Here is a 21,052-nt window from a genome sequence, read left to right on the forward strand (position 1 = left end):
GAGGTTGCTGAGGGAGTGATGAAATGAGACAATATAGGTAAAATTCTTATGTGGTATGTGCTTGGGACATAGAAGCTAATCAATCCATGATAGTTTAGAAAGGGGAAGGGGAACCCTCCCAGTCTAGTGAGAACAACATGAAACATAAGTAGTCACATTGCGTCCTAGTAAGTTCTAGCTGCTGTAGCAAATTAACATAGACCGGTGGCTTATAAACAACAGAAATTTATTTCTCACAGCTCTACAGGCTGGAAGTCCAAAATCTGGGGGTCCCACAGTCAGATTCTGGTGAGACCCCTCTTCTGGGTTGCAGACTGCCTCCTTCTTGCTGTGTTCCCATTCACGAGGGCTTCATTCTCATGACAAAATTACCTCCCAAAGCCCCCCCACCACTCCTAATACCATAGCATTGGAGGTTAGGGTTTCATTAATTTGGCAAGGGTGGGGGAGGGGGGCACATTCAGTCCATTGTGCTTTGTGATATTACAAAGGCTACAAAAGGTGTACACAAATGTAAGTATGAAGTAGAGTGTACACAGAATAGTCACCGTGAAGGGAAAGTTTCAGCACAGATTTAACAAAGAGCCAAATTCGATCTGAGTGTTGAAAATCAAATAATTCACCAAGTTAAGGAAACTGGGAGACCATCTGAAGAGGAGGACCAGTAAAACTACATCAAACGTCATACTCATCAAGGATGAGGGGAGATTCAGTAACAGATGGCACAGTGGGATGACAGAAGCCACCAAACCTATCAATGGATTGGACATGGGTTGAGGGCAGTGGGAGAAGTCAAAGATGGCTGAGGATGGGCTTGGTGGCAGGAAGATGGTGATGCCCCAAATTAATCTCCCAAGAAACGAGGCAGAGTTGCTCATTCAGGGCAAAGAGGAAAGAGCAGATTGAGTGGATCCACAAATCCCAACCAGTGGGGAAAATTCAGACGCTTTTATGCTTCTGAAAGCGGTGAGCAGGAGAGAGGACACTTAGCTAACTTTGGCCCAACATCCTCAAATTGTAACAGACCCCACTTCTGCAACTCCACCACCTCTATGAATTACTGCTGAAACCCTCATCAGATATTCCTCTGGCAGCCCTGTCAAGCAAGTGAGGACACTTGTTGTCCTCACTTTAAAGAGATGAAAAAGCTGGACCCATGAGTAGCCCTTAACTGAAAAAACTGTAGGTCTGTTAATGAATTATCTTAAGTGATGTCACTGATTGTGTTTGAGTTAAAATCCAGGGATCCAGTTTGCTGAGTTTTGTAAAAACACCTGACACTAGTAAGTCAAATTGTTTTCCAATGAAAAACTAGGTTTATATGAAGTTAATATACAAACATTACTTTTTACAGATAGTTTTTTTTTTCTTACCACTGTACATTTTTTTTTTTTTGCTAGAAAATACATGCACATGGTAAAGAAATTCTAAAGGTAGGAAAGGTTACAATGAAAAGGAAATCGACCTGTCTCTAGCCACTTCCATTTATCCCTTCCAGAGGTAACTTACCAATTTCATGTGTATCTATATTCTTCTTATATAAATAAAAATATATTCTACACTAATAAAACCTTGTTTGTATACTTCCTTTTATTTATACAAATGCTATTATACTATACTAACAGTTCTGTACCTGTATTTTTCCACTTAGAAATTTATCTTGGACATTGTTCCATCTCATTATAGATACAATTGTTCTGACTTTTTCACGATTTTCGCATTACCAAAAAAAAAAAAAAAAGCCTTTATTAAATATTCTGGTATTTATTTATATAAATATTTTGGTACCTTAATTTACAGTTTTTAGAATAAAGTCCAAGAAGTGGATTGCAGAAAAAGAGGATATGTTAATTTTAACTTTTTTTACTTATTGCCAAGTTGCTCTCTTGTTAACATTTCCATTAGCAAACTATGTCTGATTTCCTTCACCCCCACCAATGCAAGGTGTTATTAAACATTTCCATTTTTGCCAACCTGGTAGGAAAAAAGTGGTTTTATTGTGAATGAAGTTGACTATTTTTTCACATACTTAGCAGCAACTTGTATTTCCTTATTTATAAATTGTATATCCTAATTGTTGAGCTTTCTCTTAGTGAGTTATGGATATTTTTGATACACTATGTGTCAGGCACTGACATAAATCAACTCTTTGGGTCCTCATAATAACACCGTAAACATGTGTTCTATGTCGCATCCCCATTTTCTTAAATGAGGAAACGGAAGCTCAGAGAGACTGCATAATTTGCCCAATGTCACACAACCACAAAGTGGCAGAGTCTGTATTTGAACAGAGCCATTCTGGCTCCAGAACCCAAGAGTTAGCTAACTGTTATACAAGACAGCTTCTTAGCATTGTAACCCTCTTCTTCATCTCCTGTCCTCCATGTACTGTATGCCACTGGATGAAGCAGGGCACAAATGAATACTTGACCCAGTAGGAACACCAAAGGCGGAAGAATAAGGCTATTCAGAACAAAAAAGGGCCTCCCCTCTGTGCTCTGTCAAAAAGGGAGAGAAAGTGGGAAACTGGTTTTGAGGAGATGAACTTGTGGCCACCTCACGGTCAGTGAGCCCTTAGGACCAGGGTAATCTGCATGAGTCTTAGGGCCCCTTGAAGAATGCTAATACAAGGTGCTTCATTTATCCAGATATTTCAATAGAGGTCTGGAGGCAACTTGAGCTGCTGTCCTTCAGAGAATGTGCTCCCGTAGACTGCTCTTGCTCTGGTCCTTCCCCTCCCCCACTCCCCCTAAACCACTGTCGCCAATGCATTTCATAAAAAAAGAATTGAGAAATTTTATTTCCAGAGGATGTAGAATTTGAAGAAATCACTGGAATCTCAATTGAAAACAGCCTTCCACTTGCACATCAAGATTGGGAAACCAAGGTCCCAAACAGGAAGTGATTCATGCAGCTCTTTCTATAGGGGCCAGATCTCAAACTTCTGACCCTGGTTCCCACCTCAGTACTTTTTACACTGTTGGGGAAATGCAATTATAAACTATCTTCCTGATCCAGAAAACTTCTCCACAAAGGTTGCAGAGAAAGAAAATAATTTTATTATTAAATAAGCATTAAACCAGAATATGATGCATATCATGGGCAATCAATCCACAGAGATTACAAAGACAGAAAGAAACCTCACCCTTTTATATGGTTTCCATGAGCTGAATTTTTTTCCCTTTAAAATTCATATGTTGGAGCATCTGGGTGGCTCAGTCGGTTAAGTGTCCGACTTCGGCTCAGGTCGTGATCTAGCGGTCCGTGAGTTCGAGCCCCGCGTCGGGCTCTGTGCTGACAGCTCAGAGCCTGGAGCCTGCTTCGGATTCTGTGTCTCCCTCTCTCTCTGCCCTCCCCAGCCCACACTCTGTCTCTGTCTCTTAAAAATAAATAGACATTAAAAAAATTTAAAAAAAAATTCATATAGTGAAGTCATAACCCCCAGCCCCTCAGAATATAACTATATTTGGAGATAAGGCCTTTAAAGAGGTAGTTAAAGGGAAGGCCCTAATGCAATCTGACTGGTATCCTTCTAAGAAGACTAAATTGGGACACACAAAAAGCCACCAGGGGTGTGCGCGCAGTGGAAAAGTCATGTAAGGACACAGTGAGAAGGCAGCCATCTGCAAGCCAAGGAGATGCCTCAGAAGAAAGTAAACCTGCTGACACCTCCAGTCTCCAGAAGTGTGAGAAAATCAATTTCTGTTGTTTAAGCCACTCCCCCACCCCATCTGTAGTACTTTCTTATGGCAGCCCTAGCAAATCAAGAGCCAAGCAGATGCAACCCATTTTGTTCATGTTCTCAAGATAAATGATAATATGGGGTGCCTGGGTGGCTCAGTTAAGTGTCCGACTTTGGCTCAGGTCATGATCTCATGGTTCATGAGTTTGAGCCCTGCGTCGGGCTTTGCGGTGACAGCTCAGAGTCTGGAGCCTGCTTTGGATTCTGTGTCTCCCTCTCTGCCCCTCCCCCACTCATGCTCTGTCTCTCAAAAATAAGAAATGTTGAAAAAAAATTTTTAAAAAGATAAACAATAACTAGTCCTCAGTTAAGAGGACGTGGCAGCACCATTTGTCACACTCAATGCATTCTAGATTCACCTGGTAATTGAGGTGGCCAACTGTGTTGGCTAATTGGCTTTATAAAAAATATTAAAATTGGGGTGCATGGGTGGCTCAGTTGGTTAGGCATCTGATTTCGGCCCATGTCATGATCTCGCAGTTTGTGAGTTCGAGCCCCGCATCAGGCTCTGTGCTGTCAGCATGGAGCAGCCTCTCTCTGCTCCTCCCCTGCCTGCTCTCTTCTCTCTCAAAAATAAATGAACATTTAAAATATATTTTCTGTATCTTTATGAAAGGAAGTATTTTCACAAGTTGAAGCTGGGCACCCACAGAAGTTAGGCTCCTACCTTTCCACAGAACTGGGAGATGGGGGTACCATCTGTTGCAAGATCAATTGTGGTGTCATTGCACAACAATGTGAGCGTACTTAACTCCACTGAACCATTTGCTTTAAAATGGCCAACACGTGGGGCGCCTGGGTGGCTCAGTTTGTTAAGCATCCGACTTCGGCTCAGGTCATGATCTCGTGGTTTGTGAGTTCAAGCCCTACACTGGGCTCTGTGCTGACAGTTCAGAGCCTGGAGCCTGCTTCAGATTCTGTGTCTCCCTCTCTCTCTGCCCCTCCCTGCTCTTGCTCTGTCTCTCTCTGTCTCTTAAAAATCAATAAATAATTAAAAAAAATAAAATGGCCAACATGATAAGTTTTATGTTATATATATTTTACCATAATACAAAAAGGAGAAATGGTTCCCAAGTCCTTGAGAAAGACATTCCTGGGTTGCAAACCTGGCGGATGCTTTTAAAAGGATTTATATACGTCTCAAAGGGACGGAGAAAGAATTTATAAGTTACCTAAAGAAAATACTCCAAGAAAAAAGAGAAGTCTTTTCCTTGCTCTCAACAGGGAGAATTAAGTCTTTTATTTTTAGTTTGTATTTACCCTTACATTCTAAATCGTACCCCCTAATCACACTTAAGGAAACTATGGCCCAGAACGATCAAAGAGCTTGCCCAAGGTCACATAGCTGGTGAATGTCAAAGCTTGGCCTTGAATTCAGGTGTCCTTACACCCAGGCTAGTGCTCACTCCTGAAATCCCCCCAGAGACAATAAAGTCACTCTACCTGTTTGTGGAGAAGCCACATCTTATCTTGCAGCTCACTGTGGGGCTGTCATGCATATTAAGCAGGCAATGTCCTTTGGCAGTATCTGTGTGGCTACAGCCAACATGATGTCTCCTCTCAGCTTGGGCCAAACAAACTACCAAGAAGCCTCCCTAGGGTCCTCACTCCCTGCTGCAAGGGGAAGGAGAATGAGACCATGAACAGTACCTCTGCCACAGTGCTTAGGGAAGTTCTTCTGCCTCCCTTTCTAATCTGTCTTGACTTGGACAAGTGGTATAATTTCTGTATTTCTAAACTACGAAAAGCCCTGTGAAGGCAGTAAAGAGGAAACAAAGAGGAGAAAATCCTGGTGCTTGGCCCAATGTGGTGCCATCACCAAGAGCCTGGATTATATGTTCCAAGCACTAACAATAACAGCAACCACATTTCAACAGCGCTTAATGGTTTCCAAAGTATGGTAAAACCATTATTATCATCACAACAACACTCTGAGTAAAAAGGAAATCTTTTATACACACACACCACCTTCCTCTTCCCCTTCCGCTAACACACACACACACACACACACACACACACACACACACACCCCACTTCACCTTCCAGTCAAAATACATACATACATACATCTTTCCTCTCATATCCTATCCAGTTTTTTTAAACTGTTAAGACATGCAGGAGATTGACCAAGATGGCAACACAGGGGCTTCTGAACTCCCCTCCTTTCATGGACACACTGAATAAACAGCTACAGTCAGAGCTGACTGAAAGAAAGAAACCCAGAAACTAGCTGAGCAAGTTTTACACATCAGGCAAATGAGAAAATGCCCACATTGAAACAGGTAGGAAAGGCTGAGACGAAGAACTCAAGTCCTGAAGTGCACAGAGTTTGGACCCCATTTTTAGTGCTCTACCTTTTTTTTAAAGTATATTAATATATTTTAAGAGAGACAGAGAGTGAGCGAATGGGGGAGGGGCAGAGAGTGGAAGAGACGATCTCAAACAGGCTCTGCACTGACAGAATAGGGCTCAAACTCACGAAACCATGAGATCATGACCTGAGCCGATATCAAGAGTCAAGAGGCTTAACCAACTGAGCCACCCACGTGCCCCAAGTGCTCTAATTTTTAATACCCCTAAGTGATGGACCCCCCAAAGCACCCAGCTCTGAAAGCCAACAGGGATGGCATTCATGAGTCCCACAGAACTATAGTAAACAAAGAAGCAGTTCTTAAGGGGTGCATAAACACTCTCTCCCAGGGCTCAGTGCAGAAGGAGCAGGCAAAAATGACCATTTTCCAGTCTTTCCCTGAAAGGACTCTCCATCTGTATACTTTTGAAAGCTGCTGTCTGTGGGTCAGGTTTCTAATTTACTACAATGGATACCTTCCCTACTTTCTCCCTCTAGTCTGTTTCAATTCACCAGTATCAACCTGGAAGGAAATGTACACATTTCTGCACCCAGTTTTTGCGGCCACCACCCAAGAGATGGGTCCCCATATTATCTGGCTTTGATAGCCAACAGGGCTTGCGTCCACAAGTCCCATGGGACTGTAGCAAATAAAGACGCAGTTCTTAACGAGAGCAGCAGTGCACCCACCCTGTGGCTATACACTTGGGCCAAGCACAGAGGAAACAAGCAAAAACATGAAAGGGGTTAATTACATACTTTTCTAACAGCTGCCTGAGGGTCCAGCTTCCAATCAGCCTTCATCTAAGTGCTGAATTTGATCTTCCCCTTTGGGACACTGCTGGGTCTTGGCACACCTACAACCAGGTAGTCCTTCAGAACTGAAGGAGGCATCAATTTTTCAAGAAAAGCAGAAGCCGAAGGAATCCATCACCACTAGACCTGAAACTGTAAAACTCCTAGAAGAAAATACTGGGAAAAAAATTCCTTGAGACTGGCCTTGGCAATGAGTTTTTGGATATGACACCAACAGCATAAGCAATAAAAGCAAAAATCAATAGATGGAACTCTATCAAACAAAAAATGCTTCTGCACAGCAATAGAAACAATCAACAAATGAAAAAGTAACCTATGGAATGGGAGAAGATATTTGCAAACCATATATTTGATAAGGGGTTAATATCCAAAATATACAAGAAATTCTCACAAATCAGTAGGAAAAAACCAAATAACCTGATTAACAATGGACAAAAAACAAAAACAAACCAACAAACAAACCCAATCTAGACATTTCTTCAAAGAAAAAACTATGTAAAGAACATGAGATTAAGAGTTCAATTAAAACACAAGCCAGAGAGACATGATGCTTGGCAAACTTTCTCAGTGAGAATCCCCTGAGAAAATTAAATCTTACAGAAAATATTTTGAATAAATTCTCTTAAAGATGGTGCATAGCTAGGGTCATTTCCAGATGCAATGGAGAAAAGTGAGTTCATTACCCACCGTGGATACTTTAAACAGTGGGGCATAATTCGTTCATGAAATACATGAGAAAGATTTTAATAGCCTGAGGAAGAGGGAAGGGTCAAGAAGGAAGCCTGGGTTTCAGGCTTGGGACTTGAGAAGGTGGGAGTTCTATTTACTGAAACAAGAAAAAATACCCTACACCCACCCCTCTGGTTGTAGAACATTCTGCTCCATCTACAGTAATAGTGCCTGTCCTTTCTCCCTGATTTCCCTAGATGTCTCACAAGCAGTAGCTTCATGTCCCAAAACCAAATTGTCATTTTCTATTTGCCTACATCCTCTCTCTAGCCTCAGTTGATTGGACTGTATCCTGGAGATGACACAAAGTCAGTGTTTTGGAATCATCAATTCAAGAGCAGGGTCTCTGCAGATGTGTGTTTGCTGTCTCACACAGTGCCTGACACAGAACAGAACCCCACATGTACTGAGTGAATAATTAGGAAAGCGTGTATGATGACTAAACCGTTTGGGACTTCTTAAGCAAGAAAGTGACTTAAGATTTGTGTTTAAAAGGATTACTCTGGCTACAGTGTGCAGAATCTCCTAAAACAGGTTTTCTCAACCTTGGCACTACTGGTATTTGAACTGGATAATTCTTTGCTGTGGGAGGCTGTCCAGGGCATTGTAGATATTTAACAACATCCCTAGCCTCTAGCCACTAAGTAGCATTCAATTCAATTATGAAAGCCAAAAATGTCTCTCCAGACATTGGCAATTTCTCTGGGAAGCAAAATGACCCCTGATGAGAACCATTGTCCTAAAGGGAAAAGATGAACGATCCTTCAGGTGACTGTTCACCAAATAATGTTATAGAAGGAAGAAGGAAGTGCAGTCACGTTGGTTGAGAATGTCTACTAAGTGCTGGGCACTTTACATATGTTACCATATGTTAAAGAGGGGTATGGGACATGAGAGCCCTACCCCACACCACCTGCTCCCTGAAATCCCTTCAGGATTACCTGACATCAAGCTCCCAAATGATTAAGTCCTAGGACAGATGCCATCACTTTCCCTAGCCCCACTTGAGCACAGTGAAGACTAATTCCCACGCCATGTCAAAGAGGAGTATTTGACATTGCTCCATGGGTATTAATTTGTTATTCTGGGGAGGACTCAAGATCGCTTTTCAGCCAGCTCCAAGGGGAAACAGAGCAGAATTTCTTTGGCACAAGTTGGTCAAATTTCAGGACTTGGTTATCTTCTTCCTTTGCCCAAGCCCTCATCCAAATTTGGGGAGCCGATCCTGGGGACCACGCAACAGCTGAGCTAAGAGCTAAATGCTGGAGCTGGCCAGCATTCTTGGGGAGGTCCAGCTCAGAGGGTCCTGACAGGTGACTGTGTTCACTTAGCAGCCTGGGGGCTCGGTTTGCTCCTCTCTGCTCCCACCATCACCCGCTGGCTGCTGCTGGTATTAATAACCTAAGCAGCAGGAGGCTTTGCACCAGAATCAGGGCTGTCTGGATAATTATCTAGTGGCCTAGGACCAGTCAGTAAATTACTCTGTGACCTGGGAATTCAGCAGGTTACCACCATCACTCAGGCCTACTCACTTTATTGCTCTCCCCTCCTGCTGCCCTGGCATTTATTTGTCTAGTTTACATTCTGAGCATCGATTTCATGCCTTTTGTTTTCCATCTTAGAGGTAAGAAGTAGACCCCTTGGAGAGACTAGTTCTCAGGTCAGTGTAGTGACACAGGGAGGGAGAATATTGGAGGTTTTGTTTTGTACAATCACTTAGTATGCTCCCAGCACACCAGCACCTGCTCTCTGTGGCACCCCCAAACGTATTTCAATCTTTTTTGTCAGAGCTATGACACATTCCGGTAAATTACCTGTTTATGTAATCTTGCTTATTGGGGAAAGGAAAGTCAGAGAAAAAATATCTCATGTCACTCCCACCTCACACACTACACTTCAGCTATACCAAACGGGAACAGTACATTTGAGCTAAAGTTCCCAAATGCAGGAGTCTCTCCTTGGAGCATTTGTTCCCTTTATCTAAAGCACACATTGCCCTCACCTTCACCACACACTTACTCACCTTCCAGGTCTTTCTTAAATGTCACTTCCTCCACCCAGAAAGCTTTTCCCCACCTATCTGTAACACTGTCTGGTTACTCGTACCCCTTTGGGACTGCATAGCCATCCTAAGCCGCCTTATAGGACTAACTCCAGCTGGTTGCAATTACCTGTTTTCTTGCCTAGCCTGTCTTTCAGACTGTGAGCTCGGTAAGAACAAGAAGTGTCCTACATCGCTTCCAGGCCCCCATTTAAAGTAGCCAAAGAAAATTCATAAATAGACATAGGAAGATATCCCCCTAACTCTACCTTCCCGGCAAACCTGATTCCCAGCTTCAGTTCAGCCAAGACACTCATTTATGCAACACCATTCTCTAAAGACGGCTGTTTCCCAGTGGAGAAACTATAGCTCCAGCTAAGGACCTTATTCCCATTCCCTGGAATTATCTACTACAAATCTCTCCCTCTTTTCAATGTACCAATTTCTATAGATGCACCTGAAGATACTCCTGTAACTCTCATTAAATGTTTACTTTTACCTCATAATCCATCTAAAAAATACAGATATTCCTGGATCAGCTGATTAAACTGCTTTATGGCCTCGATGAAGACATTTGTATGCAGTCACTCTTGATTTCTTCTTGCACAGAAGGAGTTCGTGATCTCTTACGTGCCCGCTTTTCTGAAAGTTTTCTCATCCTAAAATTTGAAGTGTACTTTGTACTTCTGCAGCATAAAGGGGGCAACAGTTCCCATTTTGCTGCAACCCCCTGACAGACAGAATAGAAATCAAGAAATTAATTAAAATAAAGAATTTACCTACTTTCCTCACAAAGGTGCAGTGTGAGAGATCATAACCTGGCTCCTATGTACTCCTCCAACTTGTCACACTCCACTGCTAATCACAGTTCCTCTCTGCACAAATGCTTTTCTAGCCAATGTACCTTTATACCTATGCTATTCCAACTGCTTAGAATGCCCTGTTCCTCTGTACACCTGGAAAACTTCTAAATATGTCTGGAAGCCCAGCTATGGTTACCTCCTCTGGGAAGTCTTTCTTGATCTCAAGTGTAGCCCACCCAGCACAATGAGTAAGAGTTTAGACTGTAAAGTCAGACAGATCTGGGACTTTAATTTGGCCCACCACTTACCACTGTGGAAAAGTGACTTAGCTGATCTGACCAAGCCTCAGCCTCACGATAGTTTCTACCTCACAGGGCTACAAGGATTGAATGAAGTAACTTAGGTGAAGCCGTTGGCTCAGCTCCTGGCAAATAATAAGCACTGTATAAGAGTTAGCTATTATTATTGACCTCAAGTTAGAATTAACCAATTCTGATGCACATTTATCAAGCTGAATTTACATGCCTGCCTCCCCTACCAGACTGTGACTTCCTTAAAGGCTAGACTTATTCAGAACTAGGCATAATGCCCAGCATATAGTAAGTAGTCAACAAATATTCTGCTGAGTTAAAATGAATTAAACACTTAGAAGAGAATTCTTAAAAGAACAAATATTAAAAATAATACGTTAGGGGCGCTTGGGTGGCTCAGTTGGTTAAGTGTCTGACTTTGGCCCAGGTCATGATCTCACTGTTGGTGAATTCAAGCCCCGTATCAGGCTCTGTGCTGACAACTCAGAGCCTGGAGCCTGCTTCGTGCTGTGTCTCCCTCTCTCTCTGCTCCTCTTCTACTTGCACTCTCTCTCTCTCTCTCTCTTTCAAAAATAAATAAACATTAAAAGTTAAAAAAAATACTTTAAACAAAGTAAGGTAAAATAAAAGTGAGCATGTTATTTGCAAATGTTCTAGATTGGCTGTGACACTTTCATATTTATGTTCACATTTTCAGTATGGTTCTCACAGTGGCTTTAAGTGGCAGGCATTATTATCCTGAGCTCACGAATTAGAGAAACAGACTCTGAGGGATCTAATTTTGGCCCAAAGTCAACAGAGCAATTTGCAGAATCCAAACGTGTATCACTTTTCTCCCCTCTTATGCTTCTCTTTCCTGCCCATCCCTTGCCCTGCCCCAAAAAGGAGTAGTGGAAGCCACACTTTAACTCAGGTGTAAGATGTTAAGCTTCCACAAGTGATCCTTCAGCCAGCACTCAACGAAAGCGAGCGCTGATGAGACCTGGGCCCTTCTCAGAGAAACCATTCCCGCTGGTGACCATGGCCCCGGGTGTCTCCACACGCTGTGGGGAAAGCAGGCATGTGCTGTACATTTTGCCCTCAGCATTCAGAGGAAACACTTGCTTTCTGCCAGTCCTTTGGGTTCCTCCAGACTTTTCCTGTGCTTTTTGTGCAGCTGAGAAGGTGAAGCGTACGGGTATCAAAAGTGGCAAACAGTCCCTACCTCTGGAGACAGGCATTTACTAGAAGAAAGAACGGACCAATGGCTTCCCAGAGCATTGTTCAGCCACATTAGAGAAAGGATTAAGCAGATACATTCAGCTATTCTAACAGATTTTCTTTAAGCCTTGAATACGCCTCTCACACTCACTCAGATAATCACATTAGTTTTGTCATTAAAAGCTCCCTTTTATAGAAAGTACCTAAACCGCTTAAACCACCCAGAGAGGTTGCATACATTATCAAACACCAAGACAAACAAAAGGGATTTTCTGTTCCACATCTCAGTTTTCCTTATTCCACAAAAAAAAAAAAAAAAAAAAAAAAAAAAGGGCGGGTGGGCGGGGAATAGAGGTAGCGATGATTTTTCAAATAGGCAGTGGTTGGACAGCAATTCTCATTCCCCCCTTCCCTTGGCAGTTGCAACTGGGAGGACTGGAAAACCCCTTCAGCACTGAGGCCAGCAGAAAACAAAAGTTAAAACAGACATGGAGACAGCAGGGCAAGGAGAGGGTAGAAAGGAGAGGGTAGAACGAAGTGTGCTTGCTTCTCTGCACAGGAAATTGCATTTGGAACCAAGGAAGGAAGGATAGAAAAGCACAGGATCTGGGATCAGAGAATTTAAGAAGAGAGGGGGGATGGAAGGGAGTCACTTCATTTCTCTTGGCTTCATGATCTTCCTGTATAAAATGGAGGTAATATCTGCCAGGCATGTTGAGGAGCTCACATGAGCAAAGGCAGGTGGCAGCGTTCTGCGATCTATAAAGTATGATACCAGCATTACAGGGGAGGTTTCCCTTGGCTTTCTTTTTAGGAACCCTAGTAAAATGGCAACTATGTCCTTCTGTCTTTTTTTCACAGTAACATGATCTGTGCCTAACCCTTGGTACATAATGTGTACTTAATAATTTTCCTTTAAAGCCTTCCTCAAACCTTCAGGGCGAATCCATCACTTCTGTTTTCATGCTCCCACAGCATCCTGAGTGCAACACAAATTCTTAGCCCCATCACCCAACATTGTGACCATCTCTCCCTATTAATTAACACTGAGCTTCTTGAAAACAACTGGGCTTTGCCTTTGAATTCTTACTACCTAACACTATCCTGCATAGTCAATTAATGTTTGAATGAACAAATGATAAACAAAGGGACAATCCAAAGAATTACAGTTATTTGGTCCAGGAAAAGTAAATTCAAGGACTAACTTGAGAATCAGTCTCCAAAATACATACAGGTTATTAAATTTTAGAGAGGAGTGTGTCTGTATTAAACATTGTGCTATTGCATGGTTTACAGCATAAGGCTATTGGATGAATTGAATTAACAATAAGTTTTTCATCTTCTTTGTGGGGTAAAACTTGAGGAAAGGGCCTTAGATTACAATAGCGATTTAGGTTGGACTAGAGTTTTTCAACATCAGCATTATTGGCATTTTGAGTCAGATGACTCTGCTGTGGCAGGCTGTCCTCTGCATTGTAGGATGTCAAATCACACTAGACACCAGCCCACCTCAAATTGTGACAACCAATAATAACCCCAGACATTGCCAAATGTCCCCTGGGGGGCAAAACTGACACCAGTTGAAAACCAGTTGCTTAGGCCTAAAGACTAAATTCCTGCCCGTGAGGGTTATGTGGCATCAGAAAAAGAGACAAGGGTTGCTTGGGTGGCTCAGTCAGTTAAGCATCTGACTCTTGATGTTGGTTCAGGTCATGATCTTGCAGTTCATGAGATGGAGCCCAGCATGGGGCTCTGCACTGACAGCATGGAGCCTGCTTGAGATTCTCTTTCACCCTCTATCTCTCTGCCCCTCCCCTGCTCTCTCTCAAAATAAATAAATAAGCATTTAATATGAGGCAAAGAAGATGGTGGAACTATGACCATGAGTTTCTTTAAGACATAGCAGATGGTTTGTTTTACTGATTTACATTGTACCTTCCATTCTGAAGGCAGGTATTAAACAAATGAACTGATATCATGGTAACATATAAAACGTCTTCTGTCAGCTGCAAGGGATATTTCTGAAACAGGAATAATCCGACAGCCTTTGTTGATGAGAGAAGGGAGCCATTTATCATCTAGTTACTTCCACTGTATTGCACTTATTCAAGGTCACTGATTGTACACCCTCAGTGTCATAGCTCTTTACATATCACCTGAGCAAAAAGTTTTCATTTAGAGTTTAATATCTTAGAGTTACTGACTGGATGGTTTTCTGTAAATCTTTATTTGGCTATTTACCTCTGGGCTTCAGGAGCTACAAAACAGAGAGAACAGTTAAAATCATCCCCCAAAGCCATAGAGGAAGTTTGATGACACATGCGAACATCTCTGCAGTGGAAGAAGCACGTGATTCCTTGTCTCGCTCTGCATCCACATGGCTGGTGAGCTACTGTTGGTCCCATAGTAAGTTAACAGTATATTCAGGTGTCCGAGCTTGTTTTTTTTTCAAACTACTTCATTTGTGTTATAAAACAGCATTCCTTCTCCCTGTTCAACTACCTACTGAGGCATTCAAACTGGCCAAGACACATCTATCTGGTGAAATTTTGGCTGAGAGTGTTCCTCCAAACACTGTAAAATCTATTTTCAGATGAAGCCAGATCAGCAAAATATATACACACCAGTAGTAAATTTCATTAGTTCATTATAGAATAATTGCTGTACTTTGGTGTTAAGACTTTCCTCTGTACTAAAGGATCACATATGGATGAATACAATGAAACCTAGCCATATATGTAGAGAAGTTGAAGATCTCATTACATTTTTCCCCTTTCTGAGGCTCCTTTAGAACATTCCTGCCTTGGCTTCTCCAAGTTGATTGGTCTGGTTTATCTTACACACTGTGTGAACTGTTTAACTGACTTTGTTGTCTTCTTTGAAGATGGCTGCTAGAAAAGTTAGCCAACTTTTCTTGGCCCCTGTCTTCTGAAAATATATAGAATTCTGTAACAGTATTTCTCAATGGCTTCCTCAAATGCTGTTGAAAAGGGGGTTCTGGATCAAACAAGTTTGGAAAATGTTGCATTCTTGGTGATTCACAATGCACATGGCATATCAAAGTTTTGAGAGATTCTGTAATAAAGATAAGCTGTTTACATTTATTTCAAGCATTTGCATCACGTATACCTTTTTAATGACCTACCCACTAACATCTGGCCATATTAGCATTCTGTGGAACCTAGCTGATAAATGCCACTTTATGGTTTGCATACTTAGATCCATTTTACATCTCTTTCCCTTTTAAATCTCTTCTGTCCCATAGGCTGTTTAATCTATTATCTTTAGAACATCTGAAATCCTTTCAGAATGAGGTGTGACAAAAATTTAAAAACAATAAATAAACTGTTAGCTATATGACCTTGGGCAAGTAACTTTCACACTCCACGCCTGAACTTATTAAAGGTGTTAGCCATGTTAAACACACATGCAGAACTAAGACTGAATTTGCACTTTGCTACTGTAAGCATCCATCCTCCGATCTTCCTTAGTAGGTAACAAAATCTATTGAAACCAGCCCCTTCTTTCACTCTTTGCATTGAAAAATGGCTTCAGAGAAATCCATCCACTTGCATGTCTCCATTTCTAGTGTTCTAGTTCCCACCTAACCTCAAGAGAGGTTCATCCCCTTGATAAAGACTGCCAGGCTGATAGAGTGGGAGAGGGAGCCAGGAACACACTCAGTTGAAGAGAGGGTCTTCAACTGAATGGGGAAGACCCATTCAACTGAATGGGGAAGTCTGTGTTCTAGAGGTATTGAGTACTAGGAGATCCCCTTTCCAAAATCCAGGGAAGCCTGGGGCAGGAGGTCACATGATCACATCAGAGCTGTGAAAGGTACTTGGCTATAGAGACAGAGGGCTAGAAAGTTTGGCCTTTCCACCCCGCAATGTACCTATTCATATAAATTTACAGAGGGCCTACCAAGACCTGGCTGCCAGGCTCCATCCTAGATGCTGGTTACGAGAAAGAAGGAGGCATAGTTCCTGTTCTCAGAGAGCTTGGTCTTCCTAAGAGGGTGAGAACATTTAGCAAAACATTACAATTTGGGATATGTGTGTTAAATTACAGGGAGTCGGGCACTGTTTAAGGTACTAGAGATGCAGAGATGAATAAAACAGATAATCCTTACCTTGGTGGAGCCTACATTAGAGCTGACATACTAGGTGTGAACCTTGTTCTTGGAGAGCGTAAATAAGGAAACCATTCCCTTTAGGAAAGCTGAGAAAGAACTTCACAGTGTAAGTAATCAAGTTGATCTGGGCTTTGAAAGATGCACACAAGTTTGCCAGTGAACACCTATTGGAAAAACATATTGGGGGGTAATGCTAGGAAAGGAATTTCAGAGGAATTTTAGTGTGACTGAATGGCAGGGCATAAGGAAAGTAATAGGAGGCAAGTAAGAATGGGAAATGAGTGCAGAGAGGTAGATCCCAATTTAAGCCATGGTTGTACCACAGCACAAGTGGTGGGTTGGCTAAGTGGGGTCATATGTCCTACAGTTGTAGTACAAGATGTTTGGGGCTTACTTAATGCATCATGGTAAGTACATTAGTGGCTCCTGAAGTTTCCTGAACACTAGTTCCGTGAACTAACATCCCAGGCTTTGATTACTATCCATTCACCATGGCTTTCCAGCCCAGACTGGATTCCAGACCTTTACATCCAACAGCCCTACTTGACAGCTACCTGGTTATTTCAAAAGTACATAAAACTCAGCCTGACAAAACTGAACTGAACCCATAATCTTCCTACCAAACCTGGTCACCCTCTGTCCTCTGATGCTCCTTGCCAGTGCATGGCACCACAATCTATCCAAGTGCATAAGCCAGAATTCATCATCCTTGACACCTGCCCAACTCATATCTCATAGAACACATCACCAAATCCCATTGACATTCCTTACTAAAACTCTCAAATTCCTCCACTTCTCGCTGTCACCTCTACCACCCTAGTCAGTGCCACCCTCTTCTCTAACATGCACAAATGCAACAGTGGTCTCTACACCACATGCTTGCCTCCTACAATGCATATTCCACTCTATAGCCAGCATGACCTTTTTATTTATTTATTTATTTATTTATTTATTTATTTTTAATATATGAAATTTATTGTCAAATTGGTTTCCGTACAACACCCAGTGCTCATCCCAAAAGATGCCCTCTTCAATACCCATCACCCACCCTCCCCTCACTCCCACCTCCCATCAACCCTCAGTTTGTTCTGTTTTTAAGAGTCTCTTATGCTTTGGCTCTCTCCCACTCTAACTTTTTTTTTTTTTTCCTTCCCCTCCCCCATGGGTTTCTGTTAAGTTTCTCAGGATCCACATAACAGTGAAAACATATGGTTATTTATTTATTTTTTAAATGTTTGTTTATTTTTGAGAGAGAGACAGAGAGGCAGAGTGTGAGTGGGGGAGGGGTAGAGAGAGAGGGAGACACAGAATCCAAAGCAGGCTCCAGGCTCTGAGCTGTCAGCACAGAGCCTGACACAGTGCTCAAACTCACAGACTGCGCGATCATAACCCGAGGCAAAGTTGGATGTTTAACCAACTGAGCCACCCAGGCGCCCCTAGCCAGCATGACCTTTCTATTTTTTAATTCATTTATTTTTTTACATTTTATTTATATTTGAGAGACAGAGACAGAGCATAAGTGAAGGAGGGGCAGAGAGAGAGGGAGACACAGAATCTGAAGCAGGCTCCAGGCTCCGAGCTGTCAGCACAGAGCCTGACACAGTGCTCAAACTCATGGACTGCAAGATCATAACCTGACCAAAGTCAGACGCTTAGCCAACTGAGCCATCCAGGCACTCCCAGGATGACCTTTTGAAATGAAAATCTGTTCATGTCATTCCCAACTAAGGACTGTCAATGATTTCTCATTCCCTGTAATGATTCCTTATCATGGTCTACTTGAATGAGCTTTCTCCCTGCCCAAGCCTGCAGATTTATCTTATATCACTTCCCCTATGGTCTGCTATCCTACTACAGTGGCCTTCTTTCAGTTCCTGGAATATGCAACACTCAGGACTTTCACACAAGCCATTTTCTCCACTCCGCTTCCTATACAGCTCCCATTTATCATTTAGATCACAGCTAAAACATCACATCTCAAAAAAGCATTCTCATATTCCTGTAGACTAGCTCAGATTCCCTGCCAAAATAGCCCCCACTCTTCATGGCACTTATACCAACTCATTATAGAACTTGACATTTCGTGTCTTTCTTCCACTAGACCATAAACCTTATTAGAACAGATACTATATTTTCTTTTCACCATCGTTTTCTCCAGGTCCCAGAATGCCTTAAGCCTTGTAGATGGCCTTAAGCCATCCTTTTCCAAACTTGCGTAACTATGGATCTTTCTCCTACTTAAGCATTGGCATTTTGTTGGACATTTATGTTCTGAAAAACACTGTGTGATAGATAGATAGATGATAGATAGATAGAGTTGTCTGAACTGCTCTCTCTCCATCCTAAATAGTGTATCTCTGAAGCCATGGTTTTATAACCTCATCCCTTTCTAAACACCTATGGGCTTGTTAGGTGGTGCAGCCACAGGTGCCTGAGGACACCATGCTGGGATGTCATCATGGTCCTTGTGCCAGCAGAAAAGAAGCTGGTTGGCAGAGAAAGAACAAAGCAACCATGGGAAGGGAAGCCTTAGGCAGGGCTCCCACACTCAGATGGAATTAGGCAGGACAACAGGAGTGAGGCAAATTGACAGGGCATGTCCTGTCTCAAGATATTCAAACTCAGAATTCTTTCAACTGCTGGTTCTCAAAATATGATCCCCCAGTATCCTCTAGAAACTTGTTAGAAAGGTAACTTCCCAGGGTCGACCGCCAAGACATATTACAAACTCTGGGGTGAAGCTCAGCAATCAGTGTTTTCAGTAATTCTAATCAGTAATTACTGATGCTCATTTGCATTTTATACTGCTGGCCAAACTATAAAAATCTGAGGAACAAATCTCGCCCACAGGCTGGTGACCTCTGTTGAAAGCAAGACAAAACAGAAAGTAGCAGTCTTTTTTTCATGACTTTCTAGACACTGGCTCCCGCCCCCCCCCCCCCCCCCCCACCAATTCCTGGTTTTATTCAAATCCTGGAGCTATGCCTGCATAGTTTCAATAAATTTCCTCTTTTGCTTAAACTAGTTTGTTGAGGTTTTGTTACTTATCCAAATAGAGATTTAGCTACATCAATTTAAAAAACAACAGCAGAACAAAACAAAACAAACCTGGATTTAAAGCCTGGTTCTACCAAAAATGAGCTATGACAAGTCCCGTCTCTCTGAGCCACAATGCCATCACCTACAAATGATGGGGTTGGACTGGATGATATCTAATTTCCCTCACCTTCTAATACACTAGACACTGATTCCTCTGGATAATCTCTTGATCCTCCAGATCCCTTAAGAAAGTTTCCTAAGTTTCTTTAGTTCTATCCATTGACTGAGGTAGTTAAAATACCAAAAATAGAAAATAGAAATACTCCAATTCTTCTTTTTTTTTTAATGTTTACTTTTTTGAGAGAGACAGAGTGCAAGCGGGGGAGGGGCAGAGAGGGACGCACAGAATCTAAAGCAGGATCCAGGCCCCGAGCCATCAGCACAAAGACCGACGCAGGGTTCAAACCCACGAACCGTGAGATCAAGACCTGAACTGAAGTTGGACGCTTAACCAAGTGAGTCATCCAGGCACCCCAGAAATACCACAATTCTTTACGTCTCTCTTTCCTTGTCTTTCAAAAGCATCATCTATTAATGAGAGAGATGCTTTAAATAATAACTTATTTCATGTTCTAAGTCTTTTTCAATGTAAATTAAATTCTAGCATTGTAATTAGGCTAACCTAAGGTTGTTGTCTGTAATGAAATGTACATTGAAAAATGTGTACGTAATACCAAATTATAATTGCATACAAATATAGTAATTTTGGCAGTTTTTCTCTTCACAAAAATGTAACTTATCCAAACAATGTTAAATTAAGTGGCAAAATATTTTAAAGACTTTAACCAAGTATAAGGTTTCAAGGAAAATACCATAAAATCAATAGTACCTAAAGTAAATAGTATGAATATCCTCTACTAAGCCCATAAACCCTGCTTATATAAAGAATAAAAACTAGTATTGTTTTGACCCTTAAATTCTCACTCCAGCAGACTTTTCTCTGATGCTGAAACGAAAATAGTGACCAAATGCTTTGATGGACAACTCATTACAATGAGAACTGAAGGCTTCCGAAACCAGACAAAGATTTTTTTTCTGTATCTCCCAGATGCCGGGAAAGTAAGGGAAATATTTCAGTTTCCCACCCAAGAATGAACTCTATGTCTGCACTTAAAAAACAAAAATAACTGCTTTAGAAATGACTGAACTCAAGGTACAGTTTTTGAAAAGCAGAAAATGTTCCCAAGGCAGGGTGAAGAAAAAAAAATTATTGAGAGAAAATAAAAAGAAGGGGGAAGAAATCTTTCAACAGAGTAGAAACTGTTAGTCTCTCTGTGTGTCCCTGAAAGGTTTTGATCCAACCCTATTTGTTATCCTAGAAAAGCTCCTCTGAAGAAAGGTCTCAGTGTAAGAACTGCTTGAAAGAAGCCAACCCCTTGGAAATAGGAACGGCTCAGCCATTTATTAATGTCAAATATGCTGCCTGCACGAATCAGTCAGCTTGTCCCTTGGAAGCCAAACAGAAAAGTTCTCGCACACCTGCCTCTTGGTGCCTGGACGCTTCTGATTTTAATGACAGCAGTAACAACCACAAGAAAATAAAATCTAAAAAACAAAATGCTGAACATGACTATATTCTACTTTCCAAGTAGTTGATTCATCAATTTTTAAAGGCTTCTTGCTGAAGTATCATCAGTAACCACAGCATATAAAAGCTTGCTCAGATGTAAAAGCAAAAGCAAAACAGAGTCATTCTCCTAAACTGGCAAAATGTAACCAAATTACCACAAAACTGACCTTAGAAACAAAGAGAAATGGAGCAGAAAAAGGCCAGATTTCTTACTGGCAGTACCACAGTGGCAAGTATCCCAGAACTGAGAAAAGCT

At 41.8% G+C, this 21,052-nt stretch overlaps 1 protein-coding gene across 3 annotated transcripts in view; it reads right to left on the reverse strand.

The window, feature by feature from the left end:
- PRCP (prolylcarboxypeptidase) overlaps positions 1-21,052 on the reverse strand; it is a 140,906-nt gene that overhangs the window by 43,593 nt on the left and 76,261 nt on the right. The gene's annotated exons all lie outside the window — the stretch shown is intronic.

This window comes from Puma concolor, chromosome D1 (genome assembly GCF_028749965.1).
Source record: "Puma concolor isolate L17-30 chromosome D1, mPumCon1.1.hap2, whole genome shotgun sequence".
In the NCBI taxonomy this organism is placed as follows: Eukaryota; Metazoa; Chordata; class Mammalia; order Carnivora; family Felidae; genus Puma; species Puma concolor.